Source organism: Jatropha curcas, chromosome 2 (assembly GCF_041381405.1).
Source record: "Jatropha curcas cultivar XTBG-Jc1 chromosome 2, XTBG_Jcur_1.0, whole genome shotgun sequence".
NCBI lineage: Eukaryota > Viridiplantae > Streptophyta > Magnoliopsida > Malpighiales > Euphorbiaceae > Jatropha > Jatropha curcas.
Genome location: NC_143152.1, coordinates 16,723,533 through 16,739,885, shown reverse-complemented (window position 1 = coordinate 16,739,885; position 16,353 = coordinate 16,723,533).

Sequence of the window (16,353 nt, the reverse complement as noted above, 5' to 3'; positions counted from 1 at the left end):
AATCGCAAGGAGCGTAGAGGAGAAGGAGCGTCCGTCAACACAGACTGAGTGAGTAAAAACGGAGTGCCGGGGCTGTATTTATTGGCAAAATTCGGTCTGGAGGGCGGCCGCTGCCGCCGGGGAGGGCGGTCGGCGACTGCCGCTGCCGCCGTATCCTGTCCAATCGCCAGTTTTTTTCGTTCCGACGGCTTTTTCGGGAGTTCCGGACCTCCAAAAAATATTCCGAGACTAGCTTCGCGATCCTCGCGACGTCCCAGACGTTTTAAGTACCATATTGGCATACTTCTGGTAAATTTCCAAAATGACCTCCAGTCTGGCCGGACTGTTTGCAGTCCGGGAAAATTGGCTTTTTGGGCCTCAAAATTTGAGTATTCACAGTTGCCCCCCACTGGCTATCATAAAAATGATTTATGAGAGCCAATGGCTGTCTGAAAGAGCAAATTTTGAGGATGGGCAGAGGAGGAAACCCCGCCGTTGGTTTTTTTCTTTGAAATGAAGTGATCAAATGCATGGATTTATGTTTGCAACTTAAAGATGTTTTTGCCTCTTTGAGGACTTAAAAAGAAATTTTGCCTCTTATAGGACTTGAAAAAGATGTTTTCCCCTTAATGAGGGCTTGAAAAGAGATTTTGCCTCTTAGAGGACTTGAAAAAGATGTTTTCCCCTTAATGAGGGCTTGAAAAGAGATTTTGCCTCTTAGAGGACTTGAAAAGATGTTTTGCCTCTTAATGAGGGCTTGAAAAGAGATTTTGCCTCTTAGAGGACTTGAAAAGATGTTTTGCCTCTTAATGAGGGCTTGAAAAGAGATTTTGTTTTATTTTTGTTTTTTTTTTCTTTGAGAACCAAGGGTCCACCTAAAGTCGAAATGATCAAATGGCTTGGTTTTGGATGAAAAAATGGTTGGTTATTGGTTAGGGTTTCACCCTAGGTTTTATGTAAAAAAAGGTTAACCATTAACCGGGTTCTACCCTAGGTTTGTGTAAAAGAGATTGACGATGGTTGGGTTTCACCCTAGGTTGTGTATGTTTTTTTTTATAACACTTGCCCCTGAATCCGACTTGGAGGATTTTGCCCCCTGCTTGAGAGAATTGATGCCCTTATTAGCTGAAATAGAATTTCTTCTTAATGAAAGACTAAAAATTCCGTGATTACTTCTGTGATGGGAGAATGGTGAAGGTTCTTATCACTTCTTGCCCCCAGAATGGTGCTGACCATGGAATACTTCAAAACATTGGTGTTGCACTTGTCCAATCGATTGAGGAATCAAAGAGAACAAAGCCACTTATATGACTCGAGGAAACGGACAATGTGGATGACATCGCTCGTCTGAAAGGATCGAAGAAACGATGGTCCGAGTGGAGACGAGGTATTAAAGAATTACCTCTCAACGATTGTGTTTGACATTTTTTAAGGTTGTTTTGGAAACCCCGGGGATTGAATTGATATTTTCCTCTCTCTCTTTTTTTTTTCGAGGAATGACTCAAAGAGTGACGCTTTCAAAACGAACTTTTGAGAATGACTCGATTTTTGTGACTCATTGTGGAATGACCACTGGTGATGGAGACTTGATTTTAGAGACTCATTGGAGACTCGATTTAGAGACTCAAATTTTTCTTGTAGCGAATTTTGACTCGAAGGAACTCAATGATTCCTGGAAAAAATGATTTATATACTCCCAAGGAGACCTTTGAAAGGGATTTTTTTTTTGCCTTAACTTTTGCCCAGTAGCCGCCCTTTCGGGTTTTCGACTCTAGCAGGCTCTTTGCCCTAACTTTTGCCTAGACTGCCCTTTTGGGTTTTCAGCCTAGCGGGCTCAATTCTTGCCTGAAGCCGTCCTTTCGGGTTTTCAACTCCAGCTTTTATTTTTCTTTTCTTCTCTTTTTTTTTATTTTTTTTATTTTTTATATTGGCAAAGAGAAAATGCTATTTATGATGCAAACTTATGTTTGTGACCGCACCTTTGCGGCTGCCTACATATCTCCAAGAACTCTTCGGGGGATGGGGAGAATCAGGTCTTTCGTAGTTCCTTCCGGGATGCAAACTTCGTGCTCGGCTGGTGCGGAATTCATGTCCGACTTGATGTTAGTGCAGAATTCCTTTCTATTGGTGCGGAATTTATTTCCGACTTGCTGTTGGGGCAAAATTCAATTCCGACTTAATGCTGATTGTGGAATTCATTTCCGATTTGATTTCTTCGGGATTCCTTCCCGACTTGATATTAATACAGAATTCATTTATGACTTGATTTCTTCGCGGGATTTCTTCCCGGCTTGATGTCTTTGCGGGATTCCTTCCCGACTGGATGTCTTTGCGGGATTCCTTCCCGACTTGATGTTGATGCAGAATTCATTTCTGACCTGATTTCTTCGCGGGATTCCTTCCCGGCTTGATGTCTTTGCGGGATTCCTTCCCGACTTGATGTCTTTACGGGATTCATTCCCGACTTTGATGTTGATGCAGAATTCATTTCTGACTTGATTTCTTCGCGGGATTCCTTCCCGGCTTGATGTCTTTGCGAGATTCCTTCCCGACTTGATGTCTTTACGGGATTCATTCCCGACTTGATGTTGATGCAGAATTCATTTCTGACTTGATTTCTTCATGGGATTCCTTCCCGGCTTGACTGAAATATGACTTGTATTCATCACAAAGAGTTTTAAATACCCACATTATGGTGGTAACTTGAGTGGCTTGAGTGTTGAAGAAGCTTTTATGCTTTGAGTTTGTGGCTTCGCCATGTTTGAATTCTTGAGGTTAATTTGATCCCTTTTCTTGAACTTTATCTTCCTCCGAATTTGAAACTTAGTTCCTCAATGGTTCTCCTCTCCATAAAGAATTTTGAGGAGACTCTTCCTTTTCCTTGTTTTGAGAAATGATCCTTATTTATAAGGACACTTGTACTTGTGCCATGCCTGGCGCTTGATTTTCAAGGTGTTTGTTGTCATCCAATTTGTGGAAATGACTGCTTCTTTTAACTTGCTTTTTCAAAATGTGAGCAGCCGCTTGGTCTTTGTCTTTATGGTTGAAATGATTTGTCATCCACCCTTGATGGGCTTGAATTTAACGGAGAGCTTGCGGTTGACCTGTTTTTGACAACTTGATTTCCTGTAGCTTTGTCCTTGATTTCTTTCTTTTGTGCAGAAGTTCCTTTTGACCCATTTTTTTCTTTTGCTTTGTTTGCTTCCTTTTGACCAGGGGTTCCTTTTGTCCTGTTTTTCCTTTTGCTTGCTTAGAAGCAGCCTCTCCATAAAGAATTTCGAGGCAACTTGATTCTGAGATGACTTGAGTAGTGTACGGATAGCATTGCGACTTCATGCAGACCCAACCCAATTCCAAACATAACTTCTTTATTCTGTCGCTTTTAAGCTCAAAATTCAGACACCTCTCTGTCGGAGCATCTTCCATTCCTGGGTTTTCGGAGAAACCATTCTGGCCCTAACCCCTTCAATCGGCTTTACCTCGGTACTGTTTGAAGTCTTGCGTACCCTTTGTTGGATCCTTTCCATGATTACCCTTCAAAACTTCCCCTTTGATGGTGCTTCTTAAGATGCCCCCAACTTTGATTGATGCAGAGCAAATGAATGCATTTTTCTTTGCCAATTTTTATTATCTTTTTTTTTATCATCATTTTTTTAAAAAAAATTTTATTATTTTTTTTCGATTTTTTTTTTGCTTTCACAGGAAAGGATAGAGAAAGAGTATAAACATGATTGGAACGTAAATTGATCCCTTTTTATTGATAAGACAAAATTTGTGTACAAAAGACACTTAGATTTATAAATTTGAATTGAATGAAAACTTGAATGGAAATGAAAATGAAAAGAAAAAACTAGACCCTAAAAGATAGACTCTAGGTGGACTGTGATGGACTAGGATTGGATTGACTGTAGTGACTTTGTTCTTCTCGATGCTAAAATCGATCAGACAGGTTGTTGTTGGTCTTGAACAATTCCTTTGTTCTTTTGGAGGTTTGATCTCAACCTTCTCAAACACAAACTTCATTCATTTCTAAGAAAAGTTCGAAAGGATTGAACGATTCTTGTTCAGCAATTTTTTTTTGCATTAATCCCATGGTTAGGCAAGGGATTGGTTGATGTTCAGCTTGCTCTTGGGGATGATGGACCCATTGTCAACCAGGTCTTGTAGACGGTTTTTCAAAGTCCAGCATGATTCGGTCTTATGCCCATGTCCTTGATGGTACTCACAGTATTCATTGGCTTTGAAATTCCGGGGCAGGGGGTTTGGTAATGGCCTTGCTTCTAAGGGCTTCAGTAAATTTGCTTTCACTGCTTCTTGGAACACCAAAAGGATTTGCATGCCGAGACCAGTATATTGCCTCCTTGGCTGATTGTTTCCCAAATTCCCAACACGAAAAGGATTCGTGGGGATTATACTGGCTATTTCATTTGTCTCACTAGACCCAGCATGATTCTGCTTCTTGTATGAGTCTTCTTTGAGTTGACCCAACTGGATTAAGTCTTCCACCTTAGTTGCAGTTGCAATGAGCGATTGGAACGTAGGCAAGTACTGGTAGACAGGCAGTAAATTCTTGATTATTATGTCAACTTGTTCCTGTTCAGAGGGTCGGTTGATCATTTGAGCAGCTTTGGCTCTCCACCTCGAAAGGAACGAGGAGAAGGGCTCATTGTTCTTTTGTTTAGTGGTTTCCAGCTCCCTCCGGGTAACATCCACTTCGATATTATAATGGTACTACGTGTTGAAAGCATTGCATATGTCCTCCCAATTCTTCATTTTGGAACGATCCAAGCTTACAAACCATCTTAATGCAGCACTAGTCAAAGATTGCTGAAACAACTGAGCAAGGAGCTCGCTGTTCAGGCCAAACGGGTTGAGGGCACCCACATACATTTTCAGGTGCGTTTTGGGACAAGTGGTTCCTTCAAACTTGTCCATGTTAGGCATCTTGAATTTTGTAGGTAATCTTGCTTCGGGGAACAAGGACAAGGAGTCCATGTCCACCACTTCCTTGTGTGTCTTGAGGGCAGTAATAGACCTTTCCAACAATTCCAGCTTCTCTCTCATTTTCTGAGCTTCCAGCTCAGCAGCAGTTCCAGAGGGCATGTCATCCAGGGTAGGGTTTGAGGACATCGGTGCAGCACCGGGTCCCTGATTGGAGGCAGCAGGATGATTTCCCCCAGCTGAAGCCCCATTTCCATTACCACTACCTAGTTCAGCTATTAGGGCAGTTCTCTGGGCAGCTAATGCCTCATTCATTCTAGTCTCTATTCTGGCTTCGAGTTGTTCCATGAGATTTTGGGTGTCAGACAGTGATGCAATTGGTGCAATCGGGGTTGCTGGACTTGTGGGTGAGAGCTCAGTTGGTGTTTCGGGTACAGGTGGTCTTTGGAGGGGTACCTGTGAAAGGACATAGTCAAAACGATTAGACTATCCTATATAAGATTTTTTCATAGGGTATGTGAGATAGTGTGAGGTAGGGTAGTGTATGGGTAAGGTATTTGGACTTGACCCTTGTGATGTGGGGTGGTATGACCAAACAATGTAGGGTAGTGTTGGTATAGGGAAGAATGACTTGACCCTGTGAGATGGGACGGTTTGACCCTGTGTGGTAGGGTAATGTTGGTATGCTAGGACACCTAGGATAGGACCCAATGGGATGTGATATGTAAGGTAGAGTGCTTAGGGCTGGACACCTCGACTTTTCGAAAGGCCCTAAGTTCTCAAAGAAATTTTTTTTTGGGCCTTAGGGGCCAAAATGTGAATTTTTGGGCCTAAGGATGAAAATATAATTTTCCAGGTCTCAGGGACCAAAATGTAATTTTTCAGGTCTCAGGGACCAAAATGTGATTTTCCAGCTTTGAAATGGAATGTTTTTTTTTTTTTAGATTCTCTTTTTTTTTTTTTTTGTGAAGTATGGGATGAATGCGTGAATGTGCACAACATCACAACATAATTCATTTTTAATGGAATGATTCAGCATCATTGGCTGCATACAGCCCTAAAGGATAGGTTCTATAGGCTATGACACAAATAGAGAATTGGCTTATTAAGGGACCCTTGAACCTTGAGCATGGATATACCTAACCACATGTGAAACAAGGAGTTTTGCGTGGATCCAACGGTACGCATACTCATGGGCCATCCCCAAAAGGATTAGGGACGGTTTGCGGTAACAGGGAGGACGCTTTTGCTGTCCGTCGACATAATCAAAGAGACCTGTCGATCAGCGCTACTTGCTATCCAGACTAAGAAGTTTGAACAGAGAGAGAAGAAATTCATTTGAAATTCATTTTTTATGCAATGGAGAAAAAGATTCTCAATTCGTGCAAATAAATAAACAAATTTAAATGATTTAAAGTAAAGTTCAATTAGGTCCAAATTCTCCTTGTTAAGCATTCTTTAAGAAAGAATACTTAATTTTTTTTTTTTTGTTGGGGTACCCTGCAAAACAAAGCATAGTAAAATAATACCCTAAAGAAGAGTAGGATAATTTAAACAACGATCGTAGTCCGCTTTATGCAAAAAGATTGCATAATCGTCCCCAGCGGAGTTGCCAAACTGTTAACCCCTCCCCCGAAAACACAGGCATATGAATGCATATGACTAAGGGCAGAAATGCACGTGAATGTGTGAGTCGCCACCTTGTTTAATTATTTTAGGGTAAACTAGGAAAAAACCCTAAGTGACTCCAATTTTAATTAACCTAATTACTAGATTAATTATCCCAATGTCTAAGGCACAATCTTCGAACCCGAGGTGGATCCCGAGACTATGTCATGTTGATGAACTAACCAATGAATGCATGCTTTGCAAGGCAAAAGGTGTAATTGGACCAATGAAATGTTTAAGTGATTTCGACTTGCCGCTCGGGGTTAAATCCCAAACGTGCCTATGTACTTCCGTTTGAATGGAAGATTAAAGTTGACGTAGTTCGATAGGCCTTTTTTGAAGGGCTTTGAATGGGTATGCTTAATGCATGAGTGTGTGTAACGCCCTAATTTTTCTGTGTCTAAAATAATAGTTTTACCGGTCTGTGAATAGTACCACCGGTCCGGGAGTCAGTATTATTTTGGTCCAGAAAAATTACTATCTATGTTTCATATTTTATTTAATATTTTTGGAGTATGCATACATGATTTTTATGGGTAGAAAATAAGTAATGAATATTTTTGGAGAATTTAGATAATTAGTGAATAGTGAATTATGGTGTTATATTTAGTAAGGAAATTTGAGAAATTAATTTTAAGGATTAAATTTGAGAATTTTATGGAGATAAATAATATTTTGAAGGAATTTACTTGGAGATTATTTGTAGCCATTAGATGAGATTACTTGACTTAATCCTAGCCATCCAATTAGGGGAAAAGACTAAAATACCCTTATTGCTTTATATAAGTCAACCATCAATTATTGTGCAACCATTTTTCTTTCTTCTTCTTTTCCCTTACACGTCTCCTCCTCCTCCTCCTCCTTCTTCTTCTTCTTCTTCATTTTCTTCAATTCTTCCTTACTAAACACATCAAATTCACCCCAACCAACTTGATTTAAGTTATCAATCCTAGAGATTAAAGCTTGGGAAGTGATTTTTGGTGACTTATTTCAAGAAATTTGGAGATTCTCTACTTGAGCCAAAGGTTGGAGAAACCTCTACCATGGAGTAAAGGCAAAGTTAGAGCTTAGAAAGCTTTAATTTAAGCTTGCTAAAGCTTATTTTAAGGTTAGTGTTCATAAACACACTTACCTTACTCAAATTTTTGATTTTGTGCCTTTATGCTCTTATGTGGATATTTTGGGATTTTGTATGAAATGATTGATTTGTTGAATTTTGGTTGCAATTACATGCTCTTGGGTGATATGTGATGAGTATTTATGTTGTGGTAGACATTTCTACCTTGTATCTTTGTTGTTCATGTTCCTTTCATGCTTAAAGTAAGCTGAATTTGGGAAAAATGGGTTATTGAGTGAGATTAAGGACCATTTTTCGATCCTTTATAGTTTCCATTTGTGTCTGAGTCCTTCATAAAAGTTGTAGGTCTATCTCTTAGCTTTCTAACCCATCCTCTGGTGTCCAATTTGGAGATATATAGCTCAACTTATGGCTGAAACACCCAAACTGACTGTGTTATGACGGGCCACATGCATCACTGAATTGATTGCCCATTTTGACCACTATAATGGCAATATTATGTTCTGAGTTCTTCATGAGAGTTGTTTCCCTATGTCTTTAGACTTCTCTGGTTTTGGATTGAATTAATTTGAGTGTTTGGTTAAGGAGTAATTCAATAAACATTGGACTTGGTTCTGCTGAATCAGGTCTGGACTGTTGGTCTGTGTTCCTAGCTTTTGTTTGCTACCTTGCAGATTGATTTGGGCTATGATCCCTTCATAACATTTGTAGAATTTTGTCTTAGCTTTCTAATGAATCTGATTTCGTTCCATTTGGAGACCTATAACTCAAGTTATGTCTTAAAAACCCTGCAAAGGTTAAGGTTATATTAATGATGGAAATTTCCTATGCCTTGAATCATGGGTTTATTTGGATCAATGTATGTATGAATCATGTGTGATGAGGTTCTCTTGATTATTTGTATGTTTGAGGATTTATTTGACAAAAATAAGATATAAGTTTGAAAAGTGTTATTGTGGATATGTTTAAATGGACATAAATGGGAAAAATTGTTGGAAATTTTGGGATAAAGTGTGGAATTAGTTTAGATAATGCATGATAAGGATAGAAATGGATACCTTGGTGCATAAGAGTTATGTTAGTATGCTTGGCTGGAGAAGGAAATTCCTCCCATTGGTTTTCATTAAGAGGCCAAACCACTCTAGGGTGGTAAGGCTTACTTACTTATTATTTTTTGTATGGTATGCTATCTATATATCTATGACATAAGTATGATTATTTTGATAACTTTCATATGTTTAGAGTTTAAAAAAAAATTGGGTATTTAAGATGTATGTGCTTTGAATTTTGGATAAGGAAAGTATGATTTTATATGATAAGAAGTTTCTTATGATAAATTTCATTATGACTTCAAGAACGTTTTAAAAGAAAAGGAATTTATAAGAAATTTTCTATATTAAGTAATTATGTTTAAGTATGAAGTTTTCATGAGTCACTTAAGTTCAAAAGTAAGCTTACATGTATGATTTCATATGATAAGAAATTTTCTATGTTAATTTTCATGAGTTACTTATGTTCTAAAGTAAGCTTACATTATGAATTTAAGAAGACTAAAGAATAAGACAAGTTTTATGAGAAGTATTATGAATTAAGAATTAAAACAAGGATTTTGGGCTCTAATATACTTGGTGTGAATTTGATGCGAGATTTGATTTTATTATGTATGATGAGCATGCTCGGCATTTGATGCCATTATGATACGAAGCTATGATCATATGCTAGGCACGTGGGTGTCTTATGTTAGGGCGGACGCGCTCTATATGTTATGAAAAGGTTGGCGACCTAAGGCTATTATGAATAAGTTATGAAAACCTATCTGCTTCTCTTTCTCCTAAGTGTATGCGAGCCCTTGGAAAATATTTTTAAGGCACTTAAATGAATAAGATTATATTATTTCAGTAAACCTTAGTTTGGAAATAAATGATTATGTTCTCAAATTAATTTTCAAAGCATGATATTTCGATACATGGTTTTAAAATAAATAGTATGTTTATTGGTATAATAAATGTCCAAGTAATGAATTTATGATTTGGAAGAATTAAATTATTTATGTTATTAATTATAAGTTTATTTGATATTTCTTTTGCTATAAATGTAAATGTATGTTCTTTTGATGAAAAGTTATATTTTAAGTGTGCTACCAGTGCAACATTGGTAAGTTTGTCATTTATGAGCACCACTGAGTTTTATACTCAGCGCGTTGATTTTTATCACGCGCAGGTTGAAGTCCGTGGTTGCTACTTGAAGATCAGAAGAGTAGCTTCAGACCAGAAGCGACTATTTTAGTAGTGGTAGAATTAGTTTGATGTACTTAAGAATCATGGCATGTATAATTATTACCTTTTCGGAGATTATGTTATTTGAATTATAACTTAAGCATGTAATGATAAATTACTTTGGTGTATATATTTGGAGATAAGCATGAGATTTTATTTAATGTTTGGATATAAAATATGTTTAAGATAGTTGGTATGATTAAGAACATAAGGACTTGATACATATATATAATGAATGCATTTAATTGATGATCATTAAAATGCTATTGAGGGTTTCTATAATTATGAAGGTATAGAAGTGTTGTTGTGTTGCTATGGTGATTACTGGAGTTTGCTGGGGGTTTAGAGTTTAAAATTGGGAGTGTTTTGTATTCACATGTTTGGCGAGCTCGGTTTTTAAAGGGAAACTCTTGCAGTTTTGCTGTAGGATTTTTCCTAAATTGTTTTCATAAGTTATATATATATATTTCAAAAACAAATTGAAAAAAAATTACTCACTAAACTTGTCAATACTTAATCACTTCTAATTCATAATCTGATTTTATGATTTATATGTTATGTTAGGACGGTGTCCCCGGCACCGAATGTGGCATCCGCCGTCGGGTCTCTTGGGGCTGGGCGGCGAGTGTTACAGTGTGTGTATGCTTCGTGCATTTTGTTTAGGCATTTTGCCTGAAAATTGATTGATTTTTAGGCATTTGTTGCCAAAAGTGTTGATTTAAGGCTTTTAGCCAAAAAGAATGATTTAGGCAATTTGCTTGCCAAAAGATGATTATTTAGGCGATTGTCGCCAAAATTGATTATTTGAAGGCTTTTAGCCAAAATGAGTTGATTTAGGCAATTTGTTTGCCAAAAGATATTGATTGGGCGATTGTCGCCAAAATTGATTAATTTTAAGGCTTTTAGCCAAAAGATTGATTAATTCAAGGCATTTTGCCAAAGTTTTGATTTAAGCGATTTGTCGCTGAAAGTAGTTAATCTTACTTATAGGCAATTTATTTGCCAAAAGTGATCAACTGAATTGCAATGTAGGCAATTGATTGCCAAGAAAAACGTGTTTAATGAAGGCTATTTCGCCACAATTATTGATTAATTGGACCTAGGCTGGATTGTTTGAAATAAAGGCGATTAAACCGTAGTTATTAATTAACTAGGTTCTTTAGCCAATATTGTCGGATTTTAGGCTTTAATACCACGATTATTAATTAACCGGGCACTTAAGCTTAATTGTATTTTAATTGAGGCAACTTATTTGCCATATTGATGATATGAATGCCTTTATGCATGAATTCAGAATTGGAGTAGAAGAGAAATTATGCAGATTATGCTGAAATTAAATAGACAGGGTTTCGTTATTACCTGAGTCAGTCGTCGGCCACTTCTTAGCTCCAGGTTAAGCTCCTCCTTAAGGGGAATATTAATTAATTCGATTTTAGTGACCAATTGACAAAGCAAGAAAGCAATAAAGCTAAATAAAAAATGCAGAAAAGCAGTAAATAATCGCAAGGAGCGTAGAGGAGAAGGAGCGTCCGTCAACACAGACTGAGTGAGTAAAAACGGAGTGCCGGGGCTGTATTTATTGGCAAAATTCGGTCTGGAGGGCGGCAACTGCCGCTGCCGCCGGGCAGGGCGGCCACTGCCGCTGCCACCGGGCAGGGCGGCCGCTGCCGCCGTATCCTGTCCAATCGCTAGTTTTTTTCGTTCCGACGGCTTTTTCGGGAGTTCCAGACCTCCAAAAAATATTTCGAGACCAGTTTCGCGATCCTCGCGACGTCCCGGACGTTTTAAGTACCATATTGGCATACTTCCGATAAATTTCCAAAATGACCTCCAGTCCGGCCGGACTGTTTGCAATCCGGGAAAACTGACTTTTTGAGCCTCAAAATTTGAGTATTCACAGATTATAGTGGATAAGCTTAATCTAAAAAGATATGGATAACTAATTCTTGTTACCTTATCCACAAAGTAGTTAAGATTGGATTTTATCAAAGATTATAGTGGATAAACTTAATCTCCACAAAATAAGGTCAAATCCCTAAGATTTAGGAACAAAATCCCTATGAATTAGGAACAAAATCCACATAATAACTCAAGCTTCAATGGTGGACGAATTTGATTGGATTTTATCAAAGATTACAGTGGATAAACTTAATCTCCACAAAATAAGGTCAAATCCCTAAGATTTAGGAACAAAATCCCTATGAATTAGGAACAAAATCCACATAATAATTCAAGCTTCAATGGTGGACGAATTTGATTGGATTTTATCAAAGATTACAGTGGATAAACTTAATCTCCACAAAATAAGGTCAAATCCCTAAGATTTAGGAACAAAATCCCACAAAATAAGGTAAAATCCCTAAGAATTAGGAACAAATCCCACCAAATATGGTAAAATCTCTAAGGATTAGGAACAATCCCACAATTTTAGGTAAAATCCCTAAGAATTAGGAACAAATCCCACCAAATATGGTCAAATCCCTAAGAATTAGGAATAAAATCCACACAACTCAAGCAACATTAATGGTGGACGAAAATTTTTATACTCTTTTTTTTTTTTTAATCAACAAGATCTAAGATCAAAACTTACAGACTTGAACAAGAACGAAATTAATAAATTTAATTGAAGCAAAACAAATTGAACTAACCAAACAAGAAAACAAACACAAAAGAAACAAGATGAATAAGAAAACAAACACAAAAGAAACAAGATGAACAAGAAAACAAACACAAAAACAAGAAGAATAAGAAAACAAATAAGCACAAACCCTAGAACTATGATAAATAAGAATTTACCTTAATCTTTGGCTCTGATACCAAACTGACGCGGAACCCTATGGAAATTAATTCCATGAACTCTATGACAAGTTTTGGAGAGATCAAAGATCTAAATAAACTCCCCTCTATGGCACCCAAAGCTTAAAGAAGCAAGAACACCAATAATAGAGTAAAAGAATAAGATAAACGCCACAAAAGGATTGATAAGTTTACCTTGATTCTTGATGCAATTAGAATAATGCAATCTCACACTCTCTCTAAAGCAAGAACACGCCAAAGCATGAAGAAGAAATTCTATTTCATTGATTGAATAATAATCTGAATAATTACAAAATAACAAGCTATTTATACTAATCTAAGAGGTCGAGATCCTTAAAGGATTTAGAGTTAGCTAAGGAGTAGGATTTAGCAAATCTAAACCAACTAAGGATATAACTAGCAAATCTAAACAACTTAAGGATTTGGTTAACTAATCCAAATCAACTAAAGATTAGCTAAATCTAAATAAATCTAGGATAAGGAATAATTAATCCAAACCAACTAAGGATAAGGAATAATTTATCCAAACCAATTAAGGATAAGGACTAACTAATCCAAACAAATTAAGGATAAGGAATAATTAATCCAAACCAACTAAGGATAAGGAATAATTAATCCAAACCAACTAAGGATAAAAATTAAAAGGGTGGCCCAACCCATTAGCAACATTACAACTCAAAACTAACAAAAATGGGCTAACTTATTATGCCAAAGTTAGGCTCTAGTATGGCCAGGGCATGCCATATGCTGGAATTTCAGATTCCTTCTCAACATGTGGTTCCATTAATGTGAGAAACTTAGGTGTTCTCCATGCTTCCTTGAGATCTATGGTTGAGTGGTGGCCATTCCGTATCATTCCCCATTTCCTCGAAAAGATTCGTCCTCGAATCTTAATTAGAAGTTGAGGTATCCATGCTCTCTTGATCTCCGTGGTTGCTTCATATTTCTTTGCATGACTTCTTGTAATTGATCCACAAGGTAGCACTAATGGATTTTTCATGTTGTTCTCCTTGCTCCCTTGAGTTCCATGGATGAGTGATGGCGGATTCGTATCAAATCTCGACAGGGACTATAGAGAGTTGGGTGGATGGAGTCGTTCTGGATATTCTGGCCAATTATGCTCTACTATTGGGAAGGCCATGGCTTCACCCTCTAGGTGCAATCCCTTCCACCTTGCACAGAAAAGTTAAGGTTCCTTGGGGTACTAAAGTGGTGACCATTAATGTGCAAGAGGATTTGAATGTGGCAGCTGTAGAAGGTTTGGAGGCGGCAGTGCCTTTGTCTGGTTTTCAGGTGGTTGTGATTGATGTGCCAATTAATGAAAACAAAAGTGCAATCAACAGGATGAGTCTTTTTTCTCGAAAAATGATGAAAAAGATGCAATGACAATATGGCAAGGGACTAGGCTGTGAGTTACAAGGAAGATTTGAACCTCTGTCGTCATCATATGGACAATAAGACCGATGTGGGCTAGGGTATTCAAAGAGCAGAAAGAAGGAGAAATATGAGATCCAGTCTACGGTTAGAGAGCCAGTCTGAATCAGATTTTCTTTGTCCCAAAGGCTTCAGGGGAATTTCAGAGTAGAGAAAAGACCTATCCTGGCCTGGAGATCTTCATGACAGACTTTGATGAGCAGCTGATCAAGTCTCTTGAACCTTCCTTTGAACAGTTGGTTGAAGGCACACAGTTCATGGTGGGTATGGTTCAAACAGGTAATGGCACTGAATGGTCAAAGAAGATATCTAAGTTTGAAGATTTCCTGGGGATTGGGGATGAAGCTTCCAGAATGGTGCAAGAGCAGAAGGCTAAGGCAAGGATCCTCCAGTTAGTACTAGCTGCTGAAGATGCTGAAGAAGCAGAGAGGAAGGTGATGAAGATGTCAGAGCATGGAGAGGCAAAAGGAGAAGCTGCCCCAGAAGCAAAGGAAGCACCAGATGCTGATGAAGTGATCCAAGCAATAAAGGATAGTTGTGATGAATGTATCGAACATGCTATTAATCCTGTCTTTTGTTTTTCTGATTATTGTTTTGAGAACAATTTGGATGGTTTCCCTTTATTATTTCAATCAATGGAAGTGAATTTTTGACTATTTGTTTTCTTGTTTTCCTGACTGTCACGTTCGTGGCATTGATTATACCACGCGCATATTTGACATAAATGAATTGCATCATTTTGCATTTAACTTAAGCACCACCGAAGATCCTAAGATAATCGAAATCGGATCGGACTTTAAGCCTGAACTTAGACAAGATCTCCAAGATTGTCTTAAGAGAAATTCAGAGGTATTTGCTTGGAGCTATGCAGACATGCCAGGAATCGACAGATCAATCGCAGAACACTTCATTCCTACTGACCCAAGTATTAAGCCAGTGAAGCAGAAGAGGAGACGGGTCAGACCAGAGTGGCAGGATAAGATCAAGGCCGAGGTCTAGAAGCAATTGAATGCAGGATTCTTAGAAGTAGTACATTATCCTGAGTGGCTGGCCAATATAGTCCCTGTGCTGAAGAAAGATGGGAGGATAAGAGTTTGTGTTGACTACAGGGACCTAAACAAAGCCTCGCCTAAAGATGACTTTCCACTTCCGCACATAGATGTTTTGATTGACAGTGCTGTCAAAATGGGATGTTATTCTATCATGGACGGATTCTCCAGATACAACCAAATCTTGATGGCCTTAGTTGACAAGCACAAGACTGCCTTCACCACGGACTTTGGGACTTTCTGCTATAGGGTGATGCCATTTGGACTGAAGAACGCCGGGGCGACATATCAGAGAATGGCTACAACATTATTTCATGATATGATCCATAAAGGATTGGAAGTATATGTGGATGATATGGTGATCATGACAAGAACACAGGAAGAACACATGGAGATGCTGGAAAAGTTCTTTGCACGGGTTAAGCAGTACAACTTAAGACTCAATCCCAAAAAGTTCGTATTTGGAGTAACAAAAGGGAAGTTGTTAGGTTTTGTGGTAGGACCTAACGGGATTGAGGTTGACCCCGACAAAATAAAAGCCATTCAGGATATGGAACCGCCAAGAACAGAACGTCAGGTGAGAAGCTTCTTGGGAAAAATTCAGTATATCAGCAGGTTTATTTCTAGGCTATCCATCACTTGTGCTCTGATTTTCAAGCTACTTAAGAAGAATCAGCCAGTTAAATGGAATGAGGATTGCCAGAAAGCCTTTGATCATATAAAGAGGTATTAGATGAATCCACCAGTGCTGAGTTCGTCGAGACCAGGAGAACCTCTGATCCTGTATTTGTCTATAGAGGATGCAAGGGTTGGAGCAATGTTGGCACAGCCGGATGCTGCTGGAGTAGAAAAGGCCATCTATTACATCAGCAAGAAACTACTGCCTATCGAGGAGAAGTACAATTTGGTGGAGAAAACGTGTATGGCAGTGGTGTGGTCGATAAAGAAATTAAGGCCTTATTTTGATTCTTTCAGGGTCACTTTCGTTTCCAAAATTGATCCTATGAAGTATCTGCGGAGAACGCCTACTCTAGAAGGGCGGCTGTCCAAATGGTTAATTCAGATGTCAAGTGTAGATGCAGAGTTTGTCACGAAGAAAACGGTCAAAGGT